The 14,819-nt window shown below is 46.1% G+C and overlaps 1 protein-coding gene across 1 annotated transcript in view; it reads left to right on the top strand.

The window, feature by feature from the left end:
• Positions 1-14,819, top strand: part of yipf3 (Yip1 domain family, member 3) — a 788,655-nt gene that overhangs the window by 462,779 nt on the left and 311,057 nt on the right. The gene's annotated exons all lie outside the window — the stretch shown is intronic.

Genomic DNA, 14,819 nt, shown 5'->3' with positions numbered 1-14,819 from the left:
TGTTTGGAAAATTAAAATCCACTTCCATAACCACCCTATTATTCTTACAGATAATTGAAATCTCCTTACAAATTTGTTTCTCAATTTCCCTCTGACTATTAGAGGGTCTATAATACAATCCCAATAAGGTAGCCATGCCTTTCTTATTTCTCAGTTCCACTCAAATAATTTCCCTGGATATATTTCCAGGAATATCTTCCTTAAGTACAGCTGTCATGCTATCCTTTATCAAAAATGCCACTCCCCGTTCTCCCCTGCCTCCCTTTCTATCCTTCCTATAGTATTTATATTGTGGAACATTAAGCTGCCAGTCCTGTCCATCCCTGAGCCATGTTTCTATAATTGCTCTGATATCCCAGCCCCATGTTCCTAACCATGCCCTGAGTTCATCTGCTTTCCCTGTTCGGCCTCTTGCATTGAAATAAATGCAGTTTAATTTATCAGTCTTACCTTGTTCTCTGCTTTGTTCCTGCCTGCCCTGACTGTTTGACTTGCTTCTTTTCTCCACTGTACCAGTCTCAGATTGATCTCTTCCCTCACTATCGCCCTGAGTCCTACCCCACTTCCCCCCTTTACTGGTTTAAGTCTTCCTGAGCAGCTCTAGCAAATCTCCCTGCCAGTATATTAGTCCCTTTCCAATTCAGGCACAATCCATCGTTCTTATACAAGTCACTTCTATCCCAGTCGAGATTCCAATGATCCAAAACTGTGAATTCTTTTCTCATACACCAGCTCCTGAGCCACGCATTCACCTGCTCTATCCTCCGATTCCTACCCTCATTAGCTCATAGTACCGAGAGTATTCCCGATAGTACTACCCTCGAGGATCAACATGAATATAAGCCAGTACCAAGGAAAAATATTACCAACTTTATTAGAAACAAAGTTCCAACAACCTTTAATACTAAACACACAACGTCAAATCGTATTTGGCTCCTAAGGTTACAATAATTCCCCAGTTTCTTGGAGATTTACACAATTGCTCTCCCTCTCTGGGTGTGTGAAGCTGCTTTCTTCCTCTCTCTCTCTCTCTCTCTCTCTCTCTGGTTGGTCAGTTGGTCTTTGCCTCTTGCCATGTTGGTCTCCTTAAAAGGCCTCCAGAAGATTCCAAGAGCAATGTCTGTAGGTGAAGCCTGTTTTTATATCTTTTAGATGGTTTTCTGGAACTTTCTATTGTTCTAGCCAATCAGGGAGATACACTTAGTAGTTTGAAACAGAGTCAATCATTTGGATGGATTGCCGATGTTAGTTTATTTTTGTGCAGAAGGGCCCGCCCTGTACCTTGATGTCAGGGCCCTCCTTTGTTCAGTAAATAAATTGTTGGGAGTATGTCTGTTCTGCATAAATTAGATTAGATTAGATTAGATTACTTACAGTGTGGAAACAGGCCCTTCGGCCCAACAAGTTGTTGCCTTTTACATTAGCAAATATCATTAGCACCTGACTGCTGTGTTTGCACTGTGTTTGGTGTGTGGACTTTGTGATTTTAGATCTTTACTTGGCCAATGTACCCAGCATCCCTTGCTGTTTGGCCAAGTTAGCAATCTATTTGCGTTTTAGCAGCCAAGAGGCTGCTGATGTATTATTGTATTAATCTAGACTACTGTGCATATTTCTGATCTCTTTAAAAGAAAGATATACCCTTATACCTACCTTCCAGTAATACAATGACTGTTCATGAATTTGGTTATGTATATGTGCCCATATTGGAAATTTGACCAGTTCCATCAAAGTCCCATTTTAGGAATTCTGGGATCCTGTTTATAAACACTGCTCTCCACTGGCAGTCATAATTTTAATTCCAACTAAGAATACTGTACAGCATTTATTCTCAGTTGAAAATTATTCAGCTGAATTAACGTCAGCAGGAAGCATTTCATTCCCATTTACACTCAGTGTTCCCACTGGTTCATTAGTTCAATGATTCTGATCAGTGGCTTTATCCAAGTTGCTCACTTCATTGGCCCTAGAATTCTGATCAGGAGTCAGTCATTGTCACCGACACACTTCCCCCATTCCCCCTGACCTGACACCATCCCCATAATGACCACGTCAGACCAGACAGACCCTCTCAATCTGACAACCATGACCTGGATTGATCCAAAACTCCCTCACTTTCCCACCAACCCCAGGAGTCTTCAGATCCCTCATCACTGACCCACTACTCCCCTTCTCCCCAAACACAACCCCATTGGAACGGTCACCTCTCCCCGCCCCATCACCAGCAAAACAACAACCCCTCCCTTTCACTAGACTTGATACCCCCTTTGACCCAAAATGGCCCCTGCTCCTGCCAATGGGATTGGAACTACAACCACCTGCATCACCCATCGCCACCCAACAGCCACACAGCCCCTCCCTCACTGACCTGCAACCCCACCCAAACTGACCCAGGTGGTACTGACCCCTCCTTCCACACCTCATCCCGAAAGACTCTGGACCTGACACTGCACCTTCAACATAGAGAATCACAGCATAGAAACAGACCCTTCGTTCTAACTATAATCCCAAACTAACCAGTCCGACTTGCCTGCTCCTGACCCATATCCCTCCCATCTTTTCTATTCATGGACTTATCCAAATGTCTTTTAAACACTGTAATTGTCCCCACATCCACCACTGCCTCTGGAAGTTCAGTCCACACACACAAACCACCCTCTATGTGAAAAAGTTTTTAAAACTCTCTCCTCTAACTTTAAAAATGTGTCTCCTTGTCTTGAAATCCTCCATCATCGGGAAAAGACAACTCCCATTGACTCAATCTATACCTCTCATTATTTTCTAAACTTCTATCAGATCACTGCTCAAGTGAAAAACGTCCCACTTTATCTCACCTTTCTATATAACTCAAACCTTCCATACCCAGAAACATCCTGGTAAATCTCATCTGAGCCCTCTCCAGTTTGAGAATACCCTTCCTATAACAGGGCAACCAGAACTGGTCACAGTTTCCCAGAAGAGGTCTCACCAATGTCCTGCACAACCTCAACATGAGGTTCCCAACTCCTATACTCAAAGGACTCAGCAATGAAGGCAAGCGTGCCTAACACCTTTTTAACCACCCGCTCTAGATGTGATGCAAACTTCAAAGAATTATGTAATCCCTCTGCTCTACAACACTACTCAAGGCCTGACCAATTGAATTGAATAGGCCCTACCCTTGTTTGTTGTACCAAAATGCAATGCCTCGCATTTATCCAAATTGAACTCCATCTGCCATTTTTCAGCACATTGGCCCATCTGATCAAGATCTCTTTGTGATCTTAGAAAACCTTCTTCACTGTCTGCTATGTCACCAATTTTGGTGTCATCCACAAAACTACTAATCACACCTTCTATTATCTCATCCAAATCATTTCTATAAATGACAAACAAAAGAGGATCCATAACCAATCCTGTGGCAACACCGCTGGTCACAGGCCTCCAGTCTGAAAAGCATTACTCTCCACCATTACTCTCTGTGTCCTGCCATTAAGCCAATTCTGTATCCAATTGGCAAGCCAATTGGCAATCCCATCTGACCTAACTTTACTCATTAACCTACCATGGAGAAGCTTGTCATAGGCTTTACTAAAACCCAAATAAACAACGTTTAACACTCTGTCATCATCAATCATGAAAATACTCGACCAAGTTTGTGAGGCACAATTTTCTTCACACACCATGCCAACTATCTTTAATCAATTTGTGCCTCTCTAAATGTCCATAAATCCTATATTTCCAACAATTTACCCACAACCACAGTCAGACTCACAGGTCTATCATTCCCCAGTTTCTCTTTAAAGCCTTTCTTAACCCAAGGTACAACATCAGCCACTCTTCAGTCATCAGGCACCTCGCCCATAGTTACAGATGTTGCAAATATTTCTGCAAGGGCTCTTGTAATTTCCTGTCTTACTTCTCACAATAGTCTGAGATTCATTAGATCAGTCCCCAGAGATTTATCCACCTTTGTGTTCTCTAAGACCTCCCGAACCTCCTCTTCAAACATAGAACTTTACAGCGCAGTACAATGTTGCACCAACCTGTGAAATTGATCTGATGTCCATCTAACCTACACCATTCCATTATTATCCATATGTATGTCCAATGCCCATCTAAATGCCCTTAACGCTGGTGAGTCTACTCCTGTTGCAGGCAGGCTATTCCACACCCTTTCTACTCTCTGAGTGGAGAAACTAACCCGATATCTGTCCTAAATCTAACACTCCTCAATTTAAAGCTATGACCCCTCATGTTACTCTTCACCATCCAAAGAAACAGACTCTCACTTTTCACCCTATCTAACCCTCTGGTTATTTTCTATATCTCGACTAAGTCACCTCTCAACCTTCTTCTCTCCAATGAAATCAGCCTCAGTTCCCTAGGACTTTCCTCGTAATACCTTCCCTCCATACCAGCCCAACATCCCAGTAAACCTCCTCTGAACTCTTTCCAAAGCTTCCACATGCTTCCTATAAAGTGGTGACCAGAACTGCACGCAATACTCCAGGTGCGGCCTGACCAGTGTCTTGTACAGCTGAAGCATGACCTCGTGGCTCCGAAACTCAATTCCCCTACCAATAAACACAACACACCATATGCCTTCTTAATAATCCCGTCAACATGGATGACAACTAGAGGGATTTATGCACCCGGACACCGAGATCTCTCTTTTCATCTACACTGCCAAGAATTTTACCATTAGTCCAGTACTCTGCATTCCTGTTATTTCTTCCAAAGTGAACTATCTCACACTTGTCCTCATTAAACTCCATTTGCCACTTCTCAGCCCAGTTCTGCATCTTATCTTTGTCCTTCGGTAACCCACAACATCCTTCGACAATATCCACAACTCTGTCTACCTGAGTGTCATCTGCAAATTTACTAACCCAGCCTTCTACGCTCACCTCCAGATCATTTATAAAAGTGACAAACAGCAGTGGCCTCCAAGCAGATCCTTGTGGCACACCACAAGTGACTGAGCTCCAGGATGAACATTTCCCATCAACCACCACCCTCTGTCTTCATTCAGCTAGCCAATTTCTGATCCAAACCGCTAAAACACCTTCGATCCCAAAACTCCGAATATTGTACAATAGCCTACCGTGTGGAACCTTATCAAACACCTTGCTGAAGTCCGTATACACCACATCAACCACCTTACCTTCATCCACCTGTTTTGTCACCGTCTTGAAGAATTCAATAAGGTTAGTGAGGCACGACCTACCCTTCACAAAACCTAATCAAATGAATCCTTTCCAGATGATTGTAAATCCTATCTCTTTTAATCTTTTCCAACATCTTACCCACCACCGAAGTAAGGCTCACTGGCCTATAATTACCAGGGTTGTCCCGACTCCCCTTCTTAAACAAGGGAACAGCGTTTGCTATCCTCCAATCTTCGGGCAATACCCCTGTCAACAATGATGACATAAAGATCAAAGCCAAAGGCTCAGCAATCTCCTCCCTGGCTTCCCAGAGAATCCGAGGATAAATCCCATCCGGCCCATGGGGTCTTACCTATTTTCAGATTTTCCAAAATTGCTAAAGCCTCCTCTTTGACATCCGCAATCCCATCTAATCTTATAGCCTACATCCCCATGTTCTCATTAACATTGCCCTTTTCCAATATGGATACTGTCAAAACATATTCATTAAGTGCTTCCACTATGTCCTCAGATTCCACACATAACTTTCCACTACTATCTTTGATTGGCCATAATCTTACTCTAGTCATTCTTTTATTCTTGATATACCTATAGAAGACCTTAGGGTTTTCCTTGATCCTATCTGCCAATGACTTCTCATGTTCCCTCCTGGCTCTTCTTAGCCCTCTCTTTAGATCTGTTCTGGCTAACTTGTAACTCTCAAGCCCCCTAACCGAGCCTTCTCGCCTCATCCTCACATAAGCTGCCTTCTTCCTCTTGACAAGAGATTCAACTTCTTTGATAAACCATGGCTCCCTCTCTCAACAACTCCCTCCCTGCCTGACAGGGATATACTTATCAGGGACCCGCAGTTGCTGTTCCTTGAATAAGCTCCACATTTCAAGACTGTCTATCCCCTGCAGTTTCCTTCTCTATCCTATGCATCCTAAATCTTGCCTAATCACATCATAATTGCCTTTCCCCCAGTTATACCTCTTTCACTGCAGTATGTACCTGTCTCTGCCCATTGTTATTGTAAACATAACCGAATTATGGTCACTATCGCCAAAATGTTTACCTACCTCCAAATCAAACACCTGACCGGGTTCATTCCCCAATACCAAATCCAATATGGCATCGCCCCTTGTTGGCCTGTCTACACACTGTGTCAGAAAACCCTCCTGCACACATTGAACAAAAACTGACTACTTGAACTATAGTATTCCCAGTCAATATTGGGAAAGTTAAAGTCCCCCAAAACAACTACCCTGTAACTCTCGCTCCTATTGAGAATCATCTTTGCTATCCTTTCCTCTACATCCCTGGAACAATTCGGAGGCCTATAGAAAACTCCCAACAGGGTGACCTCCTTTCCTGTTTCTAACCTCAGCCCAAACTACCTCAGTGGATGAGTCCTCACACGTTATCTCAGCTGCTGTCATACTACCCTTGATTAACAATGCCACACCCCCGCCTCTTTTACCATCTTCTCTGATCTTGCTGAAACATCTAAATCCCAGAATCTGCACCAACCATTCCTGTTCCTCCTCTAGCCATGTCTCTGAAATGGCCACAACATCAAAATCACAGTTACCAACCCATGCTTCAAGGTCACCCTCCTTATTCCGATGCTCCTGGCATTGAAGTTCATACATTTCAAAACCAATACCCTGCTTGCTGGTGCCCTCCCGTGACCTTGTAAACCCATCCCTGACCTCACTACCCTTAACCTCCTGTATTCTGTAACTATAATTCAGGTTCCCATCTCTCTGCTGCATTAGTTTAAACCCCCCCTCCCCCCAGAGAGCATTAGCAAATTTTCACCCCACCCCCGGGATATTGGTACCCCTCTGGTTCAGGTAAAGACTATCATGTGTGCAGAGGTCCCCCTTCCCCAGAAAGAGCTCCAATCATCCAAGAATCCAAAACCCTCCCTCCTGCACCATTCCTGCAGCCAAGTGTTCAGCTCCGCTCTCTCCCTGTTCCTCCCTTCACGAGCACGTGGCACAGGCAACAAACCAGAGCTAACAACTCTGTTTGTTCTAGGTCTAAGCTTCCACCCTCACTCCCTGAATTTCTACCTTAGATCCCCACCTTTCCTCCTGCCTATGTCGCTGGTGCCTATGTGGACCACACCTTGGGGCTGTGCCCCCTCCCCCTCAAGAATCCCAAAAACACGATCAGAGACATCACAAACCCTGGGACCTGGGAAGCAACACACCAATCGGGAATCGCTCTTGTTCCACAAAACCTCCTCTCTGTCCCCCGAACGATGGAGTCCCCAATGACTAAAGCTCTGCTCTTCTTCCCCTTTTGCCCGAAACGTCGATTTCGAAGCTACTTGGATGCTGCCTGAACTGCTGTGCTCTTCCAGCACCACTAATCCAGAATCTTCTTCCCCCTACCCCTCTGAGCAACAGGGACAGACTTTGTGCTAGAGACCTGTGCCCCATTGTTCATCCATGGTAAGTAGACCCCCTCAACAGTATCCAAAATGGTATACTTGTTGCTGAGGGGAACCACCGCAGGAGATCCCTGCACTGCCTGCCAGTTCCCTTTCCTACCCCTGATGGTAACCCATTTACCTTCTTCTCGTGGCTGTGGAGTAACTACCTCTCTGTAACTCCTCTCAATAACCCCCTTCGCGAATGATCCGAAGTTTCTCCAGCTCCAGTTCCCTAACACGGATCGCGAGGAGCTGGTATTGGGTGCACTTCCCACAATTGAAGTCAGTGGAGACACTAGAGGTGACCCTTACCTCCCACATACTGCAGGAGGAACCTTCAACTGCCCTAACCTCCATTCCTGTTATTCTAAATTCACAAACAGACCACTGAAAAAAAACATGAACAAAAACACTTATCACCGTACACACTGACGCACAGAACTTTTTTGTTTGGTTAGAGGAGAAGGATGGGTGGGAGACACTACCCAGGTAGTGTTTCGGATTAAGCAACGGCCCAAATATGTAACCTCGTGACCTCTCTGACTGCCTCCAGGACCTGAAGAAAACCGGAACAATAAAGAAATTTAAACTGTACACTCACGTATCTGCCCCGATTCCTGCCCCCACGCCTAACCCCGCCCCCACTCCCAGCTCCAGCCCCACACCAGGTCCTAGCTCCCAGCCCTGCCGTGTTTTCACCATCCCTCCAGAACTACCCCTCTTTGAGGATGAAAGATCAGTCCTCGGCAGAGGCCTCACCTTCATTCCCCTCCGCTCTCGGATTAACGGGTTCAACATGTGGCGTGACATCGAACAATTCTTCCGCCGCCTTCGCCTTCGCGCCTACTTCTTCAACCAGGATTCTCGCCCACCCTCTGACGACCCCTTCTCCCACCTCCAACACACCCCATCCACCTGGACACCCCGTGCTGGCCTCTTACCCGCCCTCAATCTCTTCATAGCCAACTGCCGCCGTGACATTAACCGCCTCAACCTCTCCACCCCTCTCACCCACTCCAACCTCTCACCCTCGAAACGTGCAGCCCTCCACTCCCTCCGTTCCAACCCCAACCTCACTATCAAACCGGCAGACAAGGGAGGCGAGGTAGTAGTTTGGCGCACTGACCTTTACACCGCTGAGGCTAAACGCCAGATCGCGGACACCGCCTCCTACTGCCCCCTTGACCATGACCCCACCTCCCACCACCAAACCATCATCTCCCAGACCATCCATAACCTCATCACCTCAGGGGATCTCCCATCCACCGCCTCCAATCTCATAGTCCCACAACCCCAGACCGCCCATTTCTACCTCCTGCCCAAAATCTATAAACCTGACTGCCCCGGCCGACCCATTGTCTCAGCCTGCTCCTCCCCCACCGAACTCATCTCTGCATACCTCGACACGGTCCTGTCCCCCTTAGTCCAAGAACTCCCCACCTACGTTCAGGACACCACCCATGCCTTCCAACTCCTCCACGATTTTCGCTTCGCCGGTCTCCAATACCTTATCTTCACCATGGACATCCAGTCCCTATACACCTCCATCCCCCATCACGAAGGACTCAAAGCCCTCCGCTTCTTCCTTTCCCGCCATACCAACCAGTACCCTTCCACTGACACCCTCCTTCAACTGACTGAACTGGTCCTCACCCTGAACAACTTCTCTTTCCAATCATCCCACTTCCTCCAAACCAAAGGAGTAGCCATGGGCACCCGTACGGGCCCCAGCTATGCCTGCCTCTTCGTAGGATACGTGGAACAGTCCATCTTCCGCAGCTACACTGGCACCACCCCCCACCTTTTTCTCTGCTACATCGATGACTGTATCGGCGCTGCCTCGTGCTCCCACAAGGAGGTTGAACAGTTCATCCACTTTACCAACACCTTCCACCCCGACCTCAAATTTATCTGGACTGTCTCAGACTCGTCCCTCCCCTTCCTTGACCTCTCCATTTCTATCTCGGGCGACCGAATCAACACGGACTTTTACTATAAAGTGACTGACTCCCACAGCTACCTAGACTACACCTCCTCCCACCATGCCCCCTGTAAAAACGCCATCCCATATTCCCAATTCCTTCGTCTCCGCCGCATCTGCTCCCAGGAGGACCTGTTCCAGTACCAAACAACCCAGATGGCCTCCTTCTTCAAAGACCGCAATTTTCCCCCAGTCATGATTGATGATGCTCTCCACCGCATCTCCTCCACTTCCAGCTCCTCCGCCCTTGAGCCCCGCCTCTCCAACCGCCACCAGGACAGAACCCCACTGGTCCTCACCTACCACCCCACCAACCTCCATATACATTGTATCATCCGTCGTAATTTCCGCCACATCCAAATGGACCCCACCACCAGGGATATATTTCCCTCCCCTCCCCTATCAGCGTTACGAAAAGACCACTCCCTCCGTGACTCCCTCATCAGGTCCACACCCCCCACCAACCCAACCTCCACTCCACGCACCTTCCCCTGCAACCGCAAGAAATGCAAAACTTGTGCCCACATCTACCCCCGTTACTTCTCTCCAAGGCCCCAAGGGATCCTTCCATATCCGCCACAAATTCACCTACACCTCCACACACATCATTTACTGCATCCGCTGCACCCGATGTGGCCTCCTCTATATTGGGGAGACAGGCTGCCGATTTGCGGAACGTTTCAGAGAACACCTCTGGGACACCCGGACCAACCAACCCATCCACTCCTTGAGTCAACACTTCAACTCCCCCTCCCACCCCACCAAGGACATGCAGGTCCTTGGACTCCTCCATCGCTAGACCATAGCAACACGACGGCTGGAGGAAGAGCGCCTTATCTTTCGCCTAGGAACCCTCCAACCACAAGGGATGAACTCAGATTTCTCCAGTTTCCTCATTTCCCCTCCCCCCACGTTGTCTCAGTCCCAACCCTCGAACTCAGCACCACCTTCCTATCCTGCAATCTTTTTCCTGACCTCTCCACCCCCACCCCCACTCCGGCCTAACACCCTCACCTTTGCCCCCTTCCACCTATCACATTTCCAATATCCCTCCCCCAAGTCCGTCCTCCCTACCTTTTACCTTAGCCTGCTTGGCACACCTTCCTCATTCCTGAAGAAGGGCTCATGCCCGAAACGTCAATTCTCCTGCTCCTTGGATGCTGCCTGACCTGCTGCGCTTTTCCAGCAACACATTTTCAGCACTCACGTATCCCGACAGGCTCCGCTGCTCCCTGGTGACCTCATGACCTCTCCAACTAACTCCAGGAACTGAAGAAATGGAGTCGAGAGTATGCAGAGAAATTCTTCTGTTTTAAAAGCATCAAAGTTTATTTCTCTGCATTCTCTAGACCCCATTTCTTTCTCCACAGTAAAAACTAATGTAAAATATTAATTTATTATCCTTCCCATCTCCTGGGATTCAGCACAAAGGAATATTGCTTGCAATTCTGGTCTCCTCCCCATTGGAAAGATGTTGTGAAACTTGAAAGGGTTCAGAAAAGATTTACAAGGATGTTGCCAGGGTTGGAGGATTTGAGCTATAGGGAGAGGCTGAACAGGCTGGTGCTGTTTTCCCTGGAGCGTTGGAGGCTGAGGGCTGACCTTATAGATGTTAACAAAATTATGAGGGGCATGGATAGGATAAATAGACAAAGTCTTTTCCCTAGGGTCAGGGATTCCAGAACTAGAGGGCATAGGTTTAGGGTGAGAGGAGAAAGATATAAAAGAGACCTAAGGGGCAACTTTTTCAGCAGAGGGTGGTACGTGTATGGAATGAGCTGGCAGAGGAAGTGGTGGAAGCTGGTACATTTGCAACATTTAAGAGGCATTTGGATGGGTATATGAATAGGAAGGGTTTAGAGGGATATGGGCCGGATGCTGGCAGGTGGGACTAGATTGGGTTGCGATATCGGGATTAGTGGTGCTGGAAGAGCACAGCAGTTCAGGCAGCATCCCAGGTTGGGATATCTGGTCAGCATGGACTGGTTGGACCAAAGGGTCTGTTTCCATGCTGTACATCTCTATGACTCAATGATTTATGACAAAGACAACCTCCTTGATCTTTAAGAAGCCCTACCCTCTCCGCAGTTACCCTCTTGCTTTTAATGCATTTGTAGAATCACTTTGGATTATCTTTAACCTTATCTGCCAATGTTATCTCATATCCTCTCTTTGCCTTCCTGATTTCTCTCTTGAGAATGCCCCATGACTCTTTATATTGATTAAGAGATTCAGTTGAACCAAGTTGTCCTTATCTAAAATAAGATTCTCTTTTATTCTTGACGAGAACCTCAATACCTTTATTCGTCCATTGTTCCTTCATCTTACCCACCTTACTCTTCACTCTAGCAGGTACAAAATGTCTCTAAAATTTCATCATCACCCTCTTGAATGCCTGTCACTTGTCAGTTGTCCTTTCACCTGTCAACAGTCTATTCCAATCAACTTTTGAAAGTTCTTATCTCATATCATTAAAATTTGCCTCACTCCAATTCAAAACTTTAACCTTTATTGAAGGCTTAGCCTTCTCCATAACCATTTTGAAACTAATAGAATTGTGATGGCTCGACCCAAAGTGTTCCCCCACTTTTACTTCAGTTTCCTGCCCAGCCGTATTGCCCAAAAGAAGCTCCAATTTTGCTCCTTCTCTCGTAGGAGCAACTGCATATTTATGAAGAAAATTCTTCACCATCCAGTCCTTTAATGCCGTGATAGCCCCCATCAATATTTGGAAAATTAAAATTCCCTATTATTGCAACCTTATTATGCATACATTTATCTGAGATCTCCCTCTACATTTGTTTTTCAACTTCTCTCTTGATATTGGGGGGCCTACAGTACAATCCCATCAAAGTGATCTTTCTATTTTTATTTTTAATTTCTACCCATATATTTTCGCTTGATGATTTTTCAGAAATATCTTCCCCAGTTCCATGTTATTGATGGTTATGTCTGCAGGAAGTGGGTTTGGTTGTGAATCCTATCAGATCACATGGATCAGTTGTAGCAGCAGTTAGAGGCAATGAGGAATTTGCAGGAACTAATGGGTGTGATGTATAGCAGTTGTAGGAAGGGAGAGAAAACCGCAGATACAGTCAGGTAGATGGGTTACCTCCAGGAAAGATAAGAGAGAGAGGCAGGTAGTGCAGGAGTCTCCTGTAGCTTGTCCCATCTCAAATATGTATGCTGTTGTTGAAAAGGTCAGGGGGTGATGGACTCTCAGTAGAATGTAGCATGAACAGCCAGGTTTCTGGTACCAAGACTGGCTCTGATATAATGAGGGGTACGTCAGGTTCCATATGATCGATTGTGATCGGGGACTCTCCAGTCAGAGGCATAGCCAGACATTTCTGTGGCCGAGATAGAGACATCAGTTGCCTCCCTGGTGCCAGGAGCAAGAATATCTCAGAGAAGGGGCAGAATATTCTCAAAGGAGAGAAAGAGACCAGCAGGGGGTCATTGTACACATTGGAACTAACAACATAGGAAGACAAATAGACGAGATTCTGAGGAGAGAATATAGGAAATTAGGCAGGAATTTAAAACATAGGGCCTTGAGGGTAGCAATATCTGGATATTCCTGGTGCCACACCCTCGTGAGAGAAGGAATGGCTGAGGAGCTGGTGCAGGGGAGAAGGGTTCATATTTTTGGATCATTGTAATTTTTTCTGGGATGGAGGTTACTGTGTAAGAAGGACGGATGCACCTGAATTAGAAGGGGACTAATATATTGACGGGGAGACTTGCTAGAGCTGCTCGGGAGGAGTAAAGTGGGGTCACGTGGGATTGAGGGAGATAGTGAGAAAGCAGATCACTCTGAAACTGGTGCAGTTGAGCAAAGGAGTGAGTCAAACAGACAGAACAGGCAGGAAGGAACAAAACAGAAAATGAGCGAGGACTGATAAACTGCATTTATTTCAATGCAAGTGGTCTAATGCTGATGACTTAGGACATGGTTAGGAATATGGGACTGGGATCTCAAAGCAATTACAGAGACGTGGCTGAGGGATGGACAGGACTGAGAGTTTAATGTTCCAGGATACAAATCCTATGGGAAGGATAGAAAAGGGGATGGAGACAGCTGGGTAGAGAGAAGGGGGAGTGGCATTTTTGATTAGGGATAATATTACGGATGTACTTTGGGAGGATATTCCTGGGAGTACGTCCAGGGATGTTACTTGGATGGAAGTGAGAAATAAGAAAGGGATGATCACCTTCGACCCTCCAATAATTAGCGGAAAATTGAGAAACAAATTTCTAAGGAGATCTCAGTTATCTGTAAGAATACTAGAGTGGTAATGGTATGACATTGTAACTTTCCAAACATAGACTAAAACTGCCATAGTGTTAAGGGTTTGGGTGGAGAGGAATTTGTTGAGTGTGAACAAGAAAATTTTCAGATTCAGTCTGAGAAAGTACCCACTAGAGAAGGAGCAAAACATGGGGAGCTTTTGCCCGAAACATCGATTTTCCTGCTCCTCGGATGCTGCCTGACCTGCTGTGCTTTTCCAGCACCACTCTAATGTAGACTCTGGCTTCCAGCATCTGCAGTCCTTGTTTTTACCAAGGAGCAAAACATGACCTACTCTTGGGAAATAAGGCAGGGCAGGTGACTGAGGTGTCAGTAGGGGAACATTTTGATTTGATTTGACTTATTTATTATCACATGTACCTAAGTTCAGTGAAATGCTTTGTTTACGAGCAGTGCAGACAGATCATGGTAGGCAAGGACATAAAGGTCATAGCGTTAAAAAAGAACTTGGATAGAAGCATACAGGTTAAATGACACAGGGCGTACACCAGGCAAGATTAACATTAGCAAGCTCAGCATGATTTGAAGGTAGAGAGTCCATTCATCAGACTAATAACAGCAGTGCAGATGATGTTCCTGATCCAGTTGGAGCCTGTGTTTAAGCTTCTGTATCTTCTGCCTGATGGAGGAGGTTGTAGGAGAGCATTGCTGGGGTATGATGGGTTTTTGATGATGTTGGAAGCCTTTCCGTGGCAACGAGCTGTGTAAATGGATGGAAGATTGGCTTCCATTTTAGGGCCAGGGACCATAATCCTGTCAGTTTTAAAACACTGATGGAAAAGAATAAAGTGGTTTTAAAAGAATTGGAGGAAGGCCAATTTTGATGGCATTGAGCAAGTACTTTTAAAAGTTGATTGGAAGCGGATGTTTGCAGGTAAAGTGGCTGGAAAATAGAAATCCTTCAAAAATGAGTAAACAAAGGTCCAGAGACAGTATGTTCCTGTTGGGGTG

Source organism: Chiloscyllium punctatum, chromosome 3 (assembly GCF_047496795.1).
Source record: "Chiloscyllium punctatum isolate Juve2018m chromosome 3, sChiPun1.3, whole genome shotgun sequence".
In the NCBI taxonomy this organism is placed as follows: Eukaryota; Metazoa; Chordata; class Chondrichthyes; order Orectolobiformes; family Hemiscylliidae; genus Chiloscyllium; species Chiloscyllium punctatum.
The sequence above is the reverse complement of the archived record's forward strand: the minus strand, read 5'-3'. Positions and strand labels throughout refer to the sequence as shown.